This window comes from Peromyscus californicus, unplaced genomic scaffold, assembly GCF_007827085.1.
Source record: "Peromyscus californicus insignis strain IS unplaced genomic scaffold, ASM782708v3 Scaffold_17__1_contigs__length_78620276, whole genome shotgun sequence".
NCBI classification, from domain to species: domain Eukaryota; kingdom Metazoa; phylum Chordata; class Mammalia; order Rodentia; family Cricetidae; genus Peromyscus; species Peromyscus californicus.
Genome location: NW_026294469.1, coordinates 16,337,732 through 16,353,994, shown reverse-complemented (window position 1 = coordinate 16,353,994; position 16,263 = coordinate 16,337,732). Strand labels below are relative to the sequence as shown.

Sequence of the window (16,263 nt, the reverse complement as noted above, 5' to 3'; positions counted from 1 at the left end):
TCTACTTTCTTCTCTCTCTCTCTCTCTCTCTCTCTCTCTCTCTCTCTCTCTCTCTCTCTCTCTCTCTCTCTCCCCCCCCCCCTGTCTTATAGTTGTGTTGGAGGAAATGCTGTAGTACTATGGTTATATGCCCCTGGCCATGCTTCCTGCCATGATGATCATGGGTACCAACTCTTTGAAATTGTAAGTCCCAAATTAAATGCTTTCTTTTATAAAGTGCCTTGACCATGACATTTTATCACAGTGATAGAAAAGTAACTAAGATCAACCTTAGTTGGTCACTCTTTAGTGACTACTTAGTTCCCATTCCTTCCCTGCTGTCACCACTTCTGTCACAGGAAATCTTAGATGTGACTCTCAGTCTTTGTTGGAAGATTTCCCTAGCATGCACTCAGGTATGTTCCATCCAAATACAACCCCATGCCTACCATCAGTGATGCTGGATTTTGGTACAAAATGTCTCCCCACTCACTTTTCACCAATGATGAATAGTGGTTTGTGGTGTGTGTGTGTGTGTGTGTGTGTGTACCATTTTTAGGAAATACATGTTTAGCAGCTAGTCTTTTCAGCATATCATCACTCTGTGATCTATACACTGAAGCCATCTTCCAACTACTTGGCTGTAATAAATGAAACTTTTAAAATTTATTCTTATTTTGGTGTATATGTTACTACCTGCTTGTTTATATGTCTACACCCAGCATGTGTGAAACTTCCTGGAGAGGCCAGTAGAGAGCACCAGATCTCCCAGAACTGAAATCAATAAGTTTTGAGCCATCAGGTGGGTGCTGGAAACCAAACTCTGGTCCTTTGTAAAATCAGCAAGTGCTCTTAAGCACTGAGACATGTCTTCAGCATTATAACTTTGTAAATTTTCCATAATACAAATGTCCCTGTTCACAAAACAAAAATCCTATGATCAGAAGACACACCCTTCATGTTATTAATTATCTTCCTTTACTCAGGTGTGTCTTTCATGCTTGTGGGACACGGGAACACACCAATTTAGTAGAACATTGTTGACATAAAATGAAATTGTCTCATATAACAATATTTGTGAGAACAACTCCCCCCCCCCCCCCCCCCCCCCCCGTGACAACAACTTTTGTGAAGCAATGTTCTGACTGGATGGAAGATAACACTTGCTTTATCCCAGAGCAAGTCCAGTGGGAGGTGACAATGTTTGTTTCTTTAAACAAACTACTCAAGGGATGAAATGTTTCATAACCTAAAGAGAAAAAAAAAGCAAAGAAAAATAGAGAATACACAAACTTTAGGTAATATGCTTCCTAGTACAACTTTTTACAGCTTTCTCAAACACATGTGGACAGCTAATCTGTCACATTCCTCACCAATGATTAGGGCAGTGTTTCCCATATTCCAAAACCTAGTAATAATATATATAAGACTGCTTGTAGTTACAATAAAACCCAGGCAAGATATGTTGCATATGTAACAGAAATATGTCCATTGGAGGGTGTTTCTTCTATTAAGATCACCCTTCCTGAATAGCTACATAGGATCCTAGGTTGCAACACATGCTCACTTTGGGATCTCAAAACGTCTGCTCATCATGAATTTCTAGAAGGTAAATAAGATTTCAAACTATCTGAACCTTCAACTGACAATCCACTTCCTTTTGTTTTGGGCATGCCAAATTTTGTAATTCCCTGTTATTGTACTTTTAACAACCTGATATGATTACCTTACATCATAAGCTTTCAAAAAACAACCATACAGTCCCTGACATACTGACTGTACATAAGTATGATAAAATCCCAAAAAAATTATCACTTGCCTAGTTCTAGTCTGTTTCTGTAGAGTTCTTTTGCTCTTCTGTTTCAAGCATTAAGAACTTTTCATCTTTGTTTCCACTCTCCCTTCTTCTATGAACAGTTATAAAGAGCAACTGTGATTTTCATTTTCTGAAGTATTAGGTTATTGTCTCCAAAAGGGTCATAAAGAGAGTCAACTTTTCCTTTTATGTAGTTTCAGCACAACTTACATCATGAACTGTGCATTTCTAAAACCGTCCATTTAATTGTCAGTAATGAATTTGATCTTTCTTTCATGAGATGTTGATGTATATTGAAAAGAGGGGAGTCCTCTAAATTCCAGTGTCTCATACTTTACCTTTTTAACAGACATCAAATAAGTGGAGGCAGTTATTGTCCTTTGCAATATGGCTTTCATTCATATTCTACTTACAAAAATAAGACATACACAAAGGTGCTTTTATTGTTTGAGACACACAGTATAGCTCATGCTTGCCTAGAATGCACAAGTCTCCTTTATCAAGTCCTAGAATTAAAGGTATATAACACCACTCCTAGAAGACACTCTAAGTTTTATGATAAAACATGTTTAGTTCTTCTTGAATGTTTCTATGTGGTTACTGTTAAGTGCTTGCTTGTGAATCTTAAGTATCAAGCTATCTTTTTTTGCATTGTCCCTTCTATACTCACTTTAAATATGTACATTTAAAGTAAGCTATCTTAAATGCATAAGCATATTTTGGTCACACCAAATGTAAAAGGGTAGTTCTCAGACAGCAGCTACAGATAATTTTCAGTGAAGACAAATTCTGGAGAAACTGTCTACAATGGAGATGGTTACCAGTTCTCCCTGTTACGAGGTAAGGGAACCTATTCCTACCTTCATCCCTTCCATCTTTCCCATCTTCCATTGGACCTTCCTTGTCACCAGGCATCAAGCTCAGGTAAATATTCATATGGCAGAAGTTTCTGCTTTGAGGATCATAAAAATGCCATCCAAATAATTTAAGGACTTCTTGGAAGCTATTTGGCCATAGATATAGCTTGAAAATTGCAGCCATGGAAGGCAACTAAATGGAAAGGATACCTTGAATGTTGGTCTCAAAACTATTATTTCATTTTCTTCCACTCATATCCATTAGGATGGTCCAAAAACCTGGTTCACATTTTCTATATGTATTGCCCTTTAATTATACCTGCATTTCATCCCCCTATTTCTTTTACCTCTCATAGTTAAACTCTTGAATGACTTTTCCTTTTGAGAGCAAAGGGAGTCTACATGACAAGAGGTAACTATATTATTAATTTTAATAACAGTTGGAGAAATGCTCATCTTTTATACAACCCATATACTCTGGCATAGCCCATTATGTATGTGTGTATTCATGCCTTTGTTTGTTGGTGTCTTCTCACTTTGAACTTCTTGCTTCCATCTTTCATTCTCTCTTTTGTTCACTCAGTGTCCAATACTGTTACCTTTCCCACAAGCATTTGTTATAAAAACAAACACATCTTAAAATATTATCATTCAAGAGATATTTTCTGTCCTATAATTATTAAGAACAAAAGGGATGATTTTCAGTGTGAATGAATATGAGAAGAAATTGATGAGAGAATCATTTTGTGGTAAAGAAATTATTGTAGATCTTTAAATTATATAAAGTGACATCATTATATTCTTTCTAATGACAATCCAATAGTCAACAAAGGCATGAGGTTATGTTGTAAGAAGCTCACATTTGTCCAGAAAAAAAATAAATTTCCCAAGAACCTGCTTTCTTAAACCCTGTTATAAACACACTGTTCCATGAATACAGAGAGCCGACCATGCCTAGGAAGTAGCTACCAATGGTGCCTCAAAAGCACCGGCATCTGACTTGCTATCCAGAGTGTTATAGCCATGCTGTTTGTGATTTTAATTAGCTTTCCAAACATATGACAAAACTAGATTGAATAAATCAAACTGACCTTTAAATTTCTAGAGTTATAGCCTATTTAAATGTCCATAATGCTGCAATGATAACCCAAGTTAATAACCATTTCACTCCGCTACCAGAGAGGCTCTGGGGTGATACACAATGTTATTAATTTTGGCATGATTACAAATTATTCTTATAGTTCAGGTTTAATGCAGTATTGATGCTGTTATTAATATGGATTTGTCAGTAAAGATACAAAACTGAGTTAGTCCCAGCTAATGTCAGTTTTAAGACTGAAAAATAAAAACTTTTAAAAAATCTACTTTATATGCAGGAAGCTAGGCAAAACCGATAAGACCAGAGCTTCATTTAAAGGATGTTTAGCTTGTTCTAAGAAAGAATTCAAAACGGTAAAACAAGCAAAGCATATACCATAATTCTGTCCATTAACTAGTGAAATATTATAAAGTTATATGTTTTTATAATTTTAAAAATATCTTAGGAAGTTGATCGACCTCTCATGATAACTCCATGAAGTCTACATAAGGGAAGTTTAAGTTAATTTTCAGCATTAGATGAAGAAAGAGCATAGTTTTCAGTGTGAGTCATTTCTTTTGGAAATTTTCCAGGCAGCATTTCAATGCAAACTAACTATATGTATGTGGCTTGGAGAAAAAGATCAATTACCATGTATAGAAACTATTGTGGCAAGACAGTTTAGCACAGTGGTGGAGAGTTATAGCTGGACTCCAGTGGGAACTAAATTTTAAATTGGCTATCTGTATGCTTGGTTTAATAATTGCTAAGTATATTTATACAAAATGCTTCATCTGAGGTATTAGATTAAAACATTATTTATCTCAGAATGTTTGCAGTGGGCATATAAGAGGACACATGAGATGTGTTCAATGGTGCCTGCCCTTGGTCAAGTCCCAGCACACATAAACTCTAGTTGATACATGCAAAGGAGAGAATATGTTCTCCATGTTACTCCTATACCCAAAGAAATAAAGTAATCACCATAAGGACTCACAGCTATGAAACATTTGTGATGAGATTAGAGCCATGATGCTTGCAGTTAATCAGTCACCATGCTGACTCATCTGCTTAGATTATTTTCTGAGGTATGATCCTAGGTAAAGTTTGGATGGAGCTTAGATTTTTCCACATAAAAATTAATCCTCCTTGAGTTTTGTTTGCAGTACTTCAAATAAACCCTTAACATAAGATAAATAGAAAAGCTGGGTGATACCATCTTCCTTAGAGATATCAAATATCTGTCACTAAGTGCTGGTCTATGGAAAAAACATGAGTATCTTACAAAACACCAGTACCTGCCTTTTCACTGGAAATCTCCCCTGATGCCTGAGGAAATGGGTGTAAGTGTGCTAATAGTAGTTTTTCAATGCCTGTATGTATTGAAACATTTTTAGAGAATTTAGGTTTTTCTTCAAAACTGACAAATAACAAAGTCACAAAAGTGCTTCTGTTGAAGTTCCAACCTTCCCTTTCAGCTTCATTCCTACTGTCCACTAGGCACCCAACAATGTTCTTTGTTTTGCTTTCACTGTTGATTGCTCTGTTTAACAAGATACTTTTCCCTTTTGAAACTCCCAGTTCACTCCCTCCATGAGTGAAGCTATCCCTCTCAAGAAAGTGGTCTCAGGCGGGTCAGTCACATCTCATTGTCTTTGTCTTCCCAGTGGCAATGAACATATTCTCTTTATATCATGTGCATTTGCGTGCATACATGTTACTACCCAAGCAGTTTAGAGGTTTTGGAGTTACAGCTCTGATTGTCTTACACATTTGTGTTCTCTTTTGAGTTAAGTTCTGTGGAGCTGAAAGCTCATGAATTTTACAGACATAGGGCAAAAACACAGAACTAGGAGGATGGATTTTGGAGATTCTTGGGAAAGGTGGAGAACATAAAATTACCCCTCAATGATGACAAAATTTTAGGCCAAAACATGAAAAAAGTCTTTGGTTTGCTGGATGAAATTGTTATAAAAGGGTCATCTTCCCTAGGATATCCAAGAGGAGTCCCAGTGAGAGCCTAGTATCAAGGTGTAGCAGAAGCCCGAGGCCTCAAACCAGATCAGTGACTCAATGAAATGAACACTTAAAACTGTAAAAGTACACTGTGTGACTGACTCACTGGGCAGATTTTTTGTTTGTTTGTTTGTTTGGGTTTTTTTTTTTTGTCTTTGGGAGGGAGGTTGAAAGGGCAGATGGAGGAAGAGGAGTGATATGGAGATGAGTGGAACTGGAATAAATGATATACAATCCATAACGAATCAATACAAGATGTATTAAAGATCAATTTTATCTTTATTTTAAAATGTTTTCTCTGTGAAATTTGTGGTATTTTCTATTTATACCTGGGTCTCAAAATGATAAGAAGCAGACGAAGTGGAATTGGCAGTCCCTGCAGCTCACATTCTAGGCTTCTTCCTCACTCTCATAGTTTGGTTCTTGTTGAGGTGATTAAATCACAGATATGAGGGAAAACAACCTAAGTTCTTCCTAAGAAAATGAAATTACAACCAGAGACAAGCAGGGTAGTGACTTCTTACACTGTGATTGAATGCTCTGAGCATTCAATCTCATTCCCCCCCCCTTCCTAACCTGTCCCATATCTGGACCAGATGACATTTGCTCTTTTCTTTGGCTTCTATAGAAAATACAAACCCTGGAAACTCCAAACTGTCAACATGTGAGACCCTTTGTCACTGCTTCCTAACCACAATAAACGCCAAAGTAATCTTTTGAGTGCATTCTCAAGGCATCATCATACCAGCTTGGAAATACAGTATCTGAGTCTAAAGAGTCTCCTCATGTGACCATTAATTAGACTTCTTGATCTGTTTTATAAAATTCATCTCACTCAGCTCAAATTTTGGGGGAAGGATTTTCTATTTAATTCTGATCACACCATGAGAAAACTTGCTCGAGATTACCATAAACATGTTTGATGGAGACTAAAACCTAGAACACTTTTATGTAATGGACAAAATTGTGCCTGGGAAGCTGCATGCTGGGAGACACATGTCCCAGACTAAACAAATTATTTTCCCCTGTAGAAAGTAAAAACCCACCGAAGATAATTGACTGGGAAAAATGACAGACCTCATCCAGGCTCTAGGACAATGTGCCAGGCAAATATGCACTAACTGGTGAGAGGAGGGGCAACAAAAAGGATACAAGATGGATATATAATTCAGTAGTTAAAAGCACCTGCTGTTATTTCTATAGGACCTGAGTTCAACTCCCTGTATTCAGATGGCAGCCCACAACCATCTGTAACTCCAGTTACAGGGGCTCTGATGCCATTCTCTGGCCTCCATGGGCAACAAGAACCCATGTGGTGCATAGACAGGGGTGCAGGTAAAACACCCATACACATAAAAAAAAGGAAGGTGAGTGCATTCACAACATAATATGATGAAAGGATTAGACAGGAGCGAGCCTTGCTCCCAAAAGACAGTTAAGTGGTTTTATGCAGTGTTCAATGGACATGTTAAGCTCAGGGTAGCTAGTGATGGCTATCACATGGATGGGAGCAAAACAGTAGCTCAATTAGTTATCATACACAGTGTTAGGCATCTCAAGTCCAGCTTATATGTAAGATGTTGAATAGTAATAGCAGTCAGACTGAAAGCAGAATCTACTTCTTAAAGACGACCTTCTACAACTCAAACTGTATTCTGAATCCCTACTGTAAGGCTCATATCCTGCATCATGTCCAAGAGTCTAGATAAGACAAAAAGTGAGGGGAGATAAGTACCTCAGTACAATAGGTTAGACAAGCAAAAGAAAACTGTGACGATGCAAAATTAAGGGACATTTGATGAACCAGAATCTCTGGTATTTTTATATATAGATACAGTGTTTCTGAAGATGTGAGTATCAGATAGTGATTACTGTAAGAGTTTGAACTATTAAAAATGTAGTTCTAATTATTGATTTAAACTACAAAATCATGAGTTCAGGAAGATAGGCTATATTCTAGAAGTTCATGATGTGTACTTGAAGTTAACTGAGTACCAAATCTCTAAAATTGTAAATTTTATAAGATTTTCTAAAAGAATGTCTATCCATAGATAACTGCCTCTATCTGTTTATCTATCTATCTATCTATCTATCTATCTATCTATCTATCTATCTATCAATCAGATTTATTTAAGAGGAAAACCATACCTAGGTTCATGATCACAGCTCCTGGCATTATATATTTGCTATTAGGAAAGATTACATACACAGGGTGGAGTAACCAAACTAGTCACAATTCAGTGACACTGCAAATGCAGAAACCAAAAGAAAGAGGAGTCTCAAATGGCCACTGCTGCTCTCATTGGTAGAGATATGGAGAGAGCATTTGCTGAGGCATTAGTAAAAGTTTCACCAATGGATGCAACCATAAAGATGTCTAACAGAACAGTAAATCACAGAGATTTAAACCTACTCACCTTCTTAGTTATCAGAAAGTTGATGACCACTCTGTGAACAGCGAAGTTCTGAATCAGAAGCACAAACAGTCACTCCTCCTTTCGTCCGTGGTCACATGTGTGTGCAGCAACTTCAGGTGCCATCTTCTTCCAAGAAAGACTCCATAGAAAGTCAGGGGTGGGCAAACTATGTCACTCTACTGTAACAGAGAAAAACCAAATCTTCCTGAGTTCTTCGTTGTTGAATCTTGTTCACATCTTTGTCCACATATGAATGACCTAAGTTGTCTGATGATATTAATCAAAACTTGACTGTACTGAGGCATTACTAACCATGAAAGTGAAAATGGACAACGGTCACTTCTCAGTGATGGCCAGTGCTCCAACGTAGAAGTCCCTGGTGATGAAAGTTACATTGACTGGCTGGAATTAAGGCTAAACTGGAATGGTGAAGCCTGTGGAGCTACTCCCTTCACCAGCCTCCACTTGCTTTGCCTCACATATCTACAAATAAAGACAAATCTGACCTTTTAAAAATACCTTCTCAGAATTGGTGTCTTCTCTCCACATTCACAAGAATTAATGTCTGTCTGCTGCCTCCATCTCTCTGATTGACTCATATTCTACCTTGAGATGTTGCTGGCAGAAGAGACAGAACTCTTTGTTCTGTCAGGAAGAGAAGCCTTTCTTAGGCTCCCCAAGTCACCAAGTCAGCATGTTGTTCAAGAAACAGTTAACTAACCTGTATTCTCTATGCGCTGTCAGAAACCACTACCCACAGATATGTAGCAATATGTTTGCAGTAACTAAACCATCGGAGGAAATAATATTGTATTCACACATGATGTATGGTGGGAGGAAGATGAAAGGCTATACTTCTCCCTCCCTCAAACACCAACACCTTATAGACATTATATAATATTCAAATGACAGGATAATTTTGCGAATGTACCATACATTCAATTTAATATTTTTAAATGGAATAGAAAGTAAGAATAAAGAACACAGCACTACATGTGTCTTTCTGTCTTTCCCCCATGAAATATCTAGTGATCAAATATGCTTTATTGGGGCAAATAAAAATGAATGCTGTTTGCTTTTCCTCTGAGAGACATGTCTAGTGAAGAGCTGAATGCCACCAATCACTTCTTCCCTATTCAATTCATTCTTTCTCTGGATAGAAACTACAAGCCAATGGGCACATGGACTCCCCCTGTGATGCAAATTGTCTTGGTGTTCTTCCCTGAGTTTGTCTCTTTTGTTCTGATTGTCATAATTTGGACAGGATAGTGAGTATTTAGTAATGGCCACAGTTGTCTCTATTTTCTATAGGATAATTTGAATAGGACTAGAAGCTACTCCAGGATCAAAAGAGGGCAACAACTCTGAAACTTTCATTGTTGTCAGAAGGGACTGGGCAATATAGACCATCTATATGCAGTGTGCAGGTTACACATGTCAATCAACCTCAAGCTCAGTAACTTCACAATGCTCAGAAGCATGTGATGGACCACCCTCCATCCCCACCCCATCACCAAACTTTTTAGTAATGATATTATTCAACCTAGTGAGTTTCACTGTTCTTTTTATAAATAAATCAAGTGCAAACATATGGGTAAAATGAAGCAGTCAAACCAATTATAAACCAAATACAACTTACTTAATAACAGCACAATGACTGAAGGAAAGTTTGAGCTCTTGACAAGCTGGCATGCCCTTAAGACTGTCACTGATGTATTGTTACATCTTTAAGTCTGTTGATTTGATTGACTCCCTACTTTGACATTACATGGCCATAATCTAAGGATGCTTAAAGCAGTAAGTTTGTCCACCTTTCCTGCAGAGTTTTAGTCAGGAGTGATGCTCTCCTCATATAAAAGGGGGTATTGTAAGATGGACCTGAAGACTCCAGGGACCCTTGAGTACTTTTTGAATCCCAGTGGCTAGAAAAATAGGAAAAATCAGTTCAAGTTGTGCCACACCCATAGCTCTGTCATTGCCTAACACTCCCATCTTGTTATCTCTGCTTGAAAAGATAAAGAACTCACAAAGGATTAAATATGACTTATTTTGAAAATAGTTTCATGTTAATAGCTTAAAAATACATCCCAATAATTTTGCTCAAACTTGCTTGACACATCTGGATATTTTCATCTAAAGCTCACATCCTGTACAGTTCCCTCCTCTCAACCTCATTTCTTTATATATCAGAATTTCTTTCTCCCATTAGTAAAAATAAAATCATGTAGGTGCAATTTTGTTTTCTTTATTCTTTGGGGACTAAATTTAACTAATTAACATTTTAATAACATTCCACCATTTGTTCTTGCAAAATTAGGGGACTTGCTGAAGATAGATTAAGATATACTCTGAGCCATCTGGAATTCAAGCAGCTTTGATTTTAAATAAGTTCTTCTTTTTCTATGTGCTCCTGGACATTTTAGAGTGATTAACATATAGGCCATAAGGTAAACTGTGGAAAGAATGGGATTTATTTATTTTTATTACAGTTCTCACACTCAAGAGATTCTGAATTGTTTCCCTAAATGAGATTTAGATATCAGTGAGTATCCTGGCAGAACAGACACTTGAGGTAAGGCCGTGGAATCTCACTGATTCAGAATCATCGGAGGAAGCTCAGTCCGAAGGTTTTTGAATAATATGCTTGTCAAAAACAAATGTTTTCATTACTTTTAAAGTATATGCTGTAACTCAAAGAAGTTAAAGCATCGTTGCTGGCAGCAGCAGCATGGCACTGGTTTAATGATTGACTCAGGGTTGGTTCTGTGTAAAGGACATGTCGAGGAAAACTGTTTGGGTGAGGTACACATTTCCTCATAGGGAAAATGGGAAATGTAACTTTGCTGAGATTGGAACAAAGAAGGAACTCCTAAATAGGATGCTAGGATACACAAGCTACATATTAAATGACTATGTCCCTAAGAAAGATATCTTAAGCCACTTGATTTTAGAGGACTAAGTGGATTTTTCATTACAAGGATAATAGTTTGGGCCCAAGTGATCTTCTCTGATAACTGTAGACACAGTCAACAGAGGTTGGAAGAAAGCTAAGATTATGAAAAGTTTGGAAAGAGTAAGGTGGGAGTCTGTAAGAACCAAAGTCCCAGGGTCCCTCCTAGGTTTAACATCATGTCAATCCCACAATGGCAAACATGGTGAAATAGAATTCTACTCCCATGGCTCGCTCAGAGCCAAGGACTCCCTGATCCCAGGTGGAGCTGTGCTGACCCATCCTCCTCCCCATACTGATTCTTAACCATTACTCAACCATAAGCCTTTAAGTTTGCCCTTAGCACAAATCTCTAGGATTTATACTACTCTTCCCTCTTCTCCCCTGGTGCCTTGTTCTTGCTGAGTATTACATTGTTTTTCTCCCTTTACCCTCATTTCGCCATTATTTCATTTACACTTTCATCTGACAATGCACATATTTGTAAATGGGATAATAATATACCCTTACCTTTATGTTTCTGGCCTCACTTAATCTTCTCAATAACTTTGACAACTATGAATTTCTTTTTAAATTTGTTCTATATTTATTCATTTTAATTTTTTTTTGTGTGTGTTTGCCTGTATGTATGCCTGTGTACCACGCATGTTTGATGGTGCCTTTGGATGTCAGAAGGACTCGAATCCCTGAAACCAGAGTTACAGATTGTTGTGAACCACAAGGCGGGTGCTGGGAATGAGAGACAGGTCCTTTGCAAGAGTAACAAATGCTCTTAAACATCTCTCCAGCCCTGACAGCTATTATTTTCTATTCTTTCATAAATTTAAAAAAAACTGATACACAGCAAGTTAAGAGTCTCACTTACAATCACAATGACATTTTCTGATTCAATTTAATTGGACCTAGAAAAAAATACTTTAATTTTTGGAAAGAGTAAAAAAGACTCAGGACATCTTTAGAAAAGAAATAATCTTCTAAAAAATTCCTGAGTAGATCTAAGGGTTTTAGAGTTCTAATATTAGTTAAATAACAATTGACATAATAAAAACATAATAAAACTGTGACTCCAGGAGATTGATTTGTTGAAAATTTGATTTTAAAGAATATCAAAACTCTAAAACACAAATTCGCATAAAATTTCTGAGCTCTTCCTTCTTAATCTTTCCAAATTTAGATATTTTGGGTGTCTAAAACAGTCTTGTATTTGCATGAAGCAAGACAAATAGTCAGCCAGGAAGACCTCAGCCTCAGCCCTCAAACAAATTATATAATTTTTCCTGAGTGAATTTACTCAAATTTAAAAGAAAAAATCAACAGCCAGTGAACATGATAGTGAGAGCCCAGGATCTACCCTGCCACAGAGCTGTTGAGCAACACCGCTCTTATGTCTCTGCTGAGTCAGAGATTTGCTGCTGAGCCTCAGTGGACTGGACCACACAGTCTCCATAATCAACTATTATGCTAGGAAAGTAGCCTTGGACAACACACTAATGACAGCAATGACTGTATTCTAACATAGCGTGATTTACACAGAAACCATGCTTCAAGTCGGCTTTGACTTATAAGCAGCAGCTTTACAACTTTTAACCATGACTGTGTGTCTTAGGGGAATTTGAGTTTAAGATAAGATGTGTGATAGAGGGACTGGGGGAGTGACTCCATTGGTGCAGTACTTACCATAGAAGTATAGGGCACAGGTTCAAATCCTCATGACCCACATAAGAATAAGTTGGACATGGTATTGCATTCTTGTAATCCAGGTGTTACGGAAGCATTGGCAAGATTCCCATGGCAAGCTATCCAGCTAGTTCAAATGAATCAGTGAGTCCCTAGTTCAGTGAGAGAACTTGTCTCAAAAAATAAGGGGGAGAAAATATTAAAGAAGGTGTCTTGACATCATACTCTGGCCTCCATATGCACACATATACCTACACATGCATATTCACACGCATGAACACAAACAAAATACATGACAGAGAAATGAAACTAGTACGATCCTGAAGACACTTTTGCAACTCTCATTCTTGATATGACTTTAAAGCTGTACTATTCTTTGATTCATTATCCAATACTTGCCACTTTCTACTAAAGTCTAATTGAATATGGGTTAACATAGACTAGCTCTGGTTGCCTTGGCTTCAGAGTCAGCATGACAAAAAAAAAAAAAAAAAAAACAGAACTAAGCCAGCAGACAACAGCGGCTGTTAAGTCAGTCAGTAATTTTCCTTCAGAGCTGTCTGCGGACCCTTTTTGCAGCAACAGGGTAATGTGAGCAAATATTTTATCCTCAGATGAGGTTAAAAAAGAATATTGAACCCCCTCACTCTCCTGCCATCCACAAACTTAATCCCAGAATGGGTGACGCTCTACCACACAACTCCATCAAGGCTAAGATGCCTATTTACTTTCCTACCTGAACAATGTACTTGTCTTAGACTTTCATTCTTACCTTAGATGATTACTGAAGGAAAGAGGAATTTATTTTGGTTCACAATTTTCAAATTTTCAGCTCAAGGTTGGCTGGCCTTATAGTTTCTCCACCATGGTGAAGAAAAACATCACAGCTGTATTAACCAAGGTTTTCTAGAAAACGAGATGCATATATATTAAATATATATGCAGATAAGTATATATTAAAAGAGGATTTATTAGATAGGCTTACACAATATGGACTGGATACCCCAGAAATGACTGTCTGCACACTGGTGAGATGAAGAAGCAAGAGGAATCCAGTAATTGCTCAATCCATAAAAATGGGTAACTCATCAGTCCCAATTTCATGCTGGAAATCCAGGAAGAGCCATTAGTCTTCAGTCCATCATGGAATGCAAAAGAAGGTGGGCCGCAGGGTCTGTGACAAATGGTAATGGCAGTGGTAGAAGCCATAGTACAGGGCAGATGAAGTCCAAAACAAGGTACTAAGATAAACAGAAAAGCTCAAAAGGGGTGTTTGTTTGTTTGTTTGTTTGTTGTTTCCAGATCATCCTGCAACTGAGCAGCATCTGAGAGGATTTCATTCACACTTAAGATGGGTCTTATTCTGTAAATGATATAAGTAAGACGATCTTCACAGGAGTGCTCAGAAGGTCGGCTCACCAGCGATTCTAGATCTTTTTAATTGACAGTCAATGTTAAGCATCACCGTGACATAAAAGTATTTGTTTAATCTCATGATAGCCAAGAAAGGCAAGGGAGAATCATGGGAAAAAAAACAAACACTCAAACTTACACATTTCCTCCACCCAGGTGCCAATTTCCAAGGTTCCACCCCCTGCTCATATTGTATTCAAAACTTGAAACCATCAATGAATCTCCTAATGAGGGCAGAAAACTTACTATTTAATCACTTTCCAAAATTCCCACATCTGAGGACTGCATGCTTCAAAGGCAAAGCTTCTGTACTTCAGCCTTTTGTGGGACGGTGCATATCCAAACCGTAGTACTACTTTCCAGGAGTTATTATATTCTCTATTCACTTCTTTCAAATGTTGAATCGCATTTTCCATAGGAGAGTATCCCTTCTTTGCCCTGTAATATTTATCTAAACCATACTGTTTACATAAGGTTATATGTAGATAGTTTAAATTGTATTCTCTCTACAAGAGGCAACATTCTACTTAAGGCAAGCTGAGTATTACACGTGTATACATGTTCCCAACATGATCTCCTCCCTCTTCTTAAGTTAGGGACAGAAGCATACCCTGTGCTTCATATAGAACTCAGAGCTGGAAGATGGTAATCTGCATCCTACCAGGGCTATTTTCACTAGTTCAGGGAGTGCCCAGACAGAGCCCATCTGCTCAGCTGTCAATTGCTTCCTACTTGAAGCAGTTCACAATTGTCTTGGTAGTGACTTCTGGTGAAATTACAACCATAGTTTTTAGCAGTTTAAGGACACAATGAGAGTTTGTAGAAACACATTTTTTTTTGTCTCCTTCTGACTCATCATGAACAGGAATCCATTGAATCCCATACAAAAGTAGATTATATTCACCTCTGATGAAATAAATCAGGCAGGTATCCAGTGGTAGAGACTGAGACATGGATCCTTGGTATCAGCCTGTCCTATGTGCATTTGGGGACACAGAAGACCAGGATTTAATTAACTTGGTGACTGGCATAAAAGTCATTTTGTCTAGAATCCACATGACATAAATGGTTTAATGTCTGGCTTTCCAAACAGTCTATTGACTGTCCCCGTGTGTTTTCAGCCTCTTAACCATCTCTCCCTTCAGAGGAGAGTTTTGTTGAACACACTCGGAACAGCAGAGACACTCTACAAAAGTTTTATTGAGCTGCCTTTTACAACAGAAGTGTTCAGTGCAGTGACTTTCCCCATCCCTAATCCAATTTCATAATCTTACTAAATTGAAATAAGTGACTATCAAATTTAAAAATTAAAGATTTTCTAACATGCTGTATCTTTTGTCCCACAGTGTACACAGGCATATCTTATGGTAACTCCTTTTTAAAACAATAAATTTGAGGTAAAAATATTATACAAATGATCAGAACCAACCAGTCAGCAGTAGAACTTATTATAAGAACCCTGTCTATTAAACTCATGACAGGAAGTTTGTAGCTTTCTCTGGGTTCTGACACTTGGGCTTTGAGTTGCAGGCATCAATAGTTACTTTGTTTAGTTTTCCGAATATACTTCCTAATTTCCTAAAATACATTTGAGAACATTTCACCAATCCTCATTACTTAATTGGAAGAAATATTTTTCTTAGCAAATGTCTTTTAAATGTCTTTGTTGATGACTAATATTCTTTCAACATAGATCAGGAAACAGAGAGCAACTCCATGAGAATTTAATTCTCTCTATTTTAGAAGACTAAGTTTATTATAGTTTCTATATGCTTAAAATATGTTCAGGTTATAAAAAATCTTCCCTGGAAGGAAAAGGAAGTATGTATGAAGGTCTTCAACCTTAGTCAAGGATTTACAAAGTGTCTGCAGGGAAGGAAGAAGCAGGGCCAATTTATATTATTCACCTTGAACTTTAGACACATCAGTCATCTCATCTCAGGAAATAGATGCAAACTCAGAATGCTCAGAAAGCAGCTAGGACTCAGTGGGAGGGAGAGATAAACATGCATAGTAAGTATTCACTCTGGTAGGAACCAAACTAATATGCAGCAGAGGGT

The 16,263-nt window shown here is 37.5% G+C and overlaps 1 long non-coding RNA gene across 1 annotated transcript; it reads right to left on the bottom strand.

Moving 5' to 3' along the window:
• Positions 1 to 1,125: 1,125 nt before the first annotated feature.
• On the bottom strand, positions 1,126 to 13,219 carry LOC128112411 (uncharacterized). The gene is made up of 3 exons (XR_008218982.1): positions 12,791 to 13,219; positions 8,164 to 8,342; positions 1,126 to 1,228 (listed from the first exon to the last, which is right to left on the bottom strand). It is a non-coding gene; the product is annotated as an uncharacterized LOC128112411 (long non-coding RNA).
• Between the last annotated feature and the right edge of the window lie 3,044 nt (positions 13,220 to 16,263).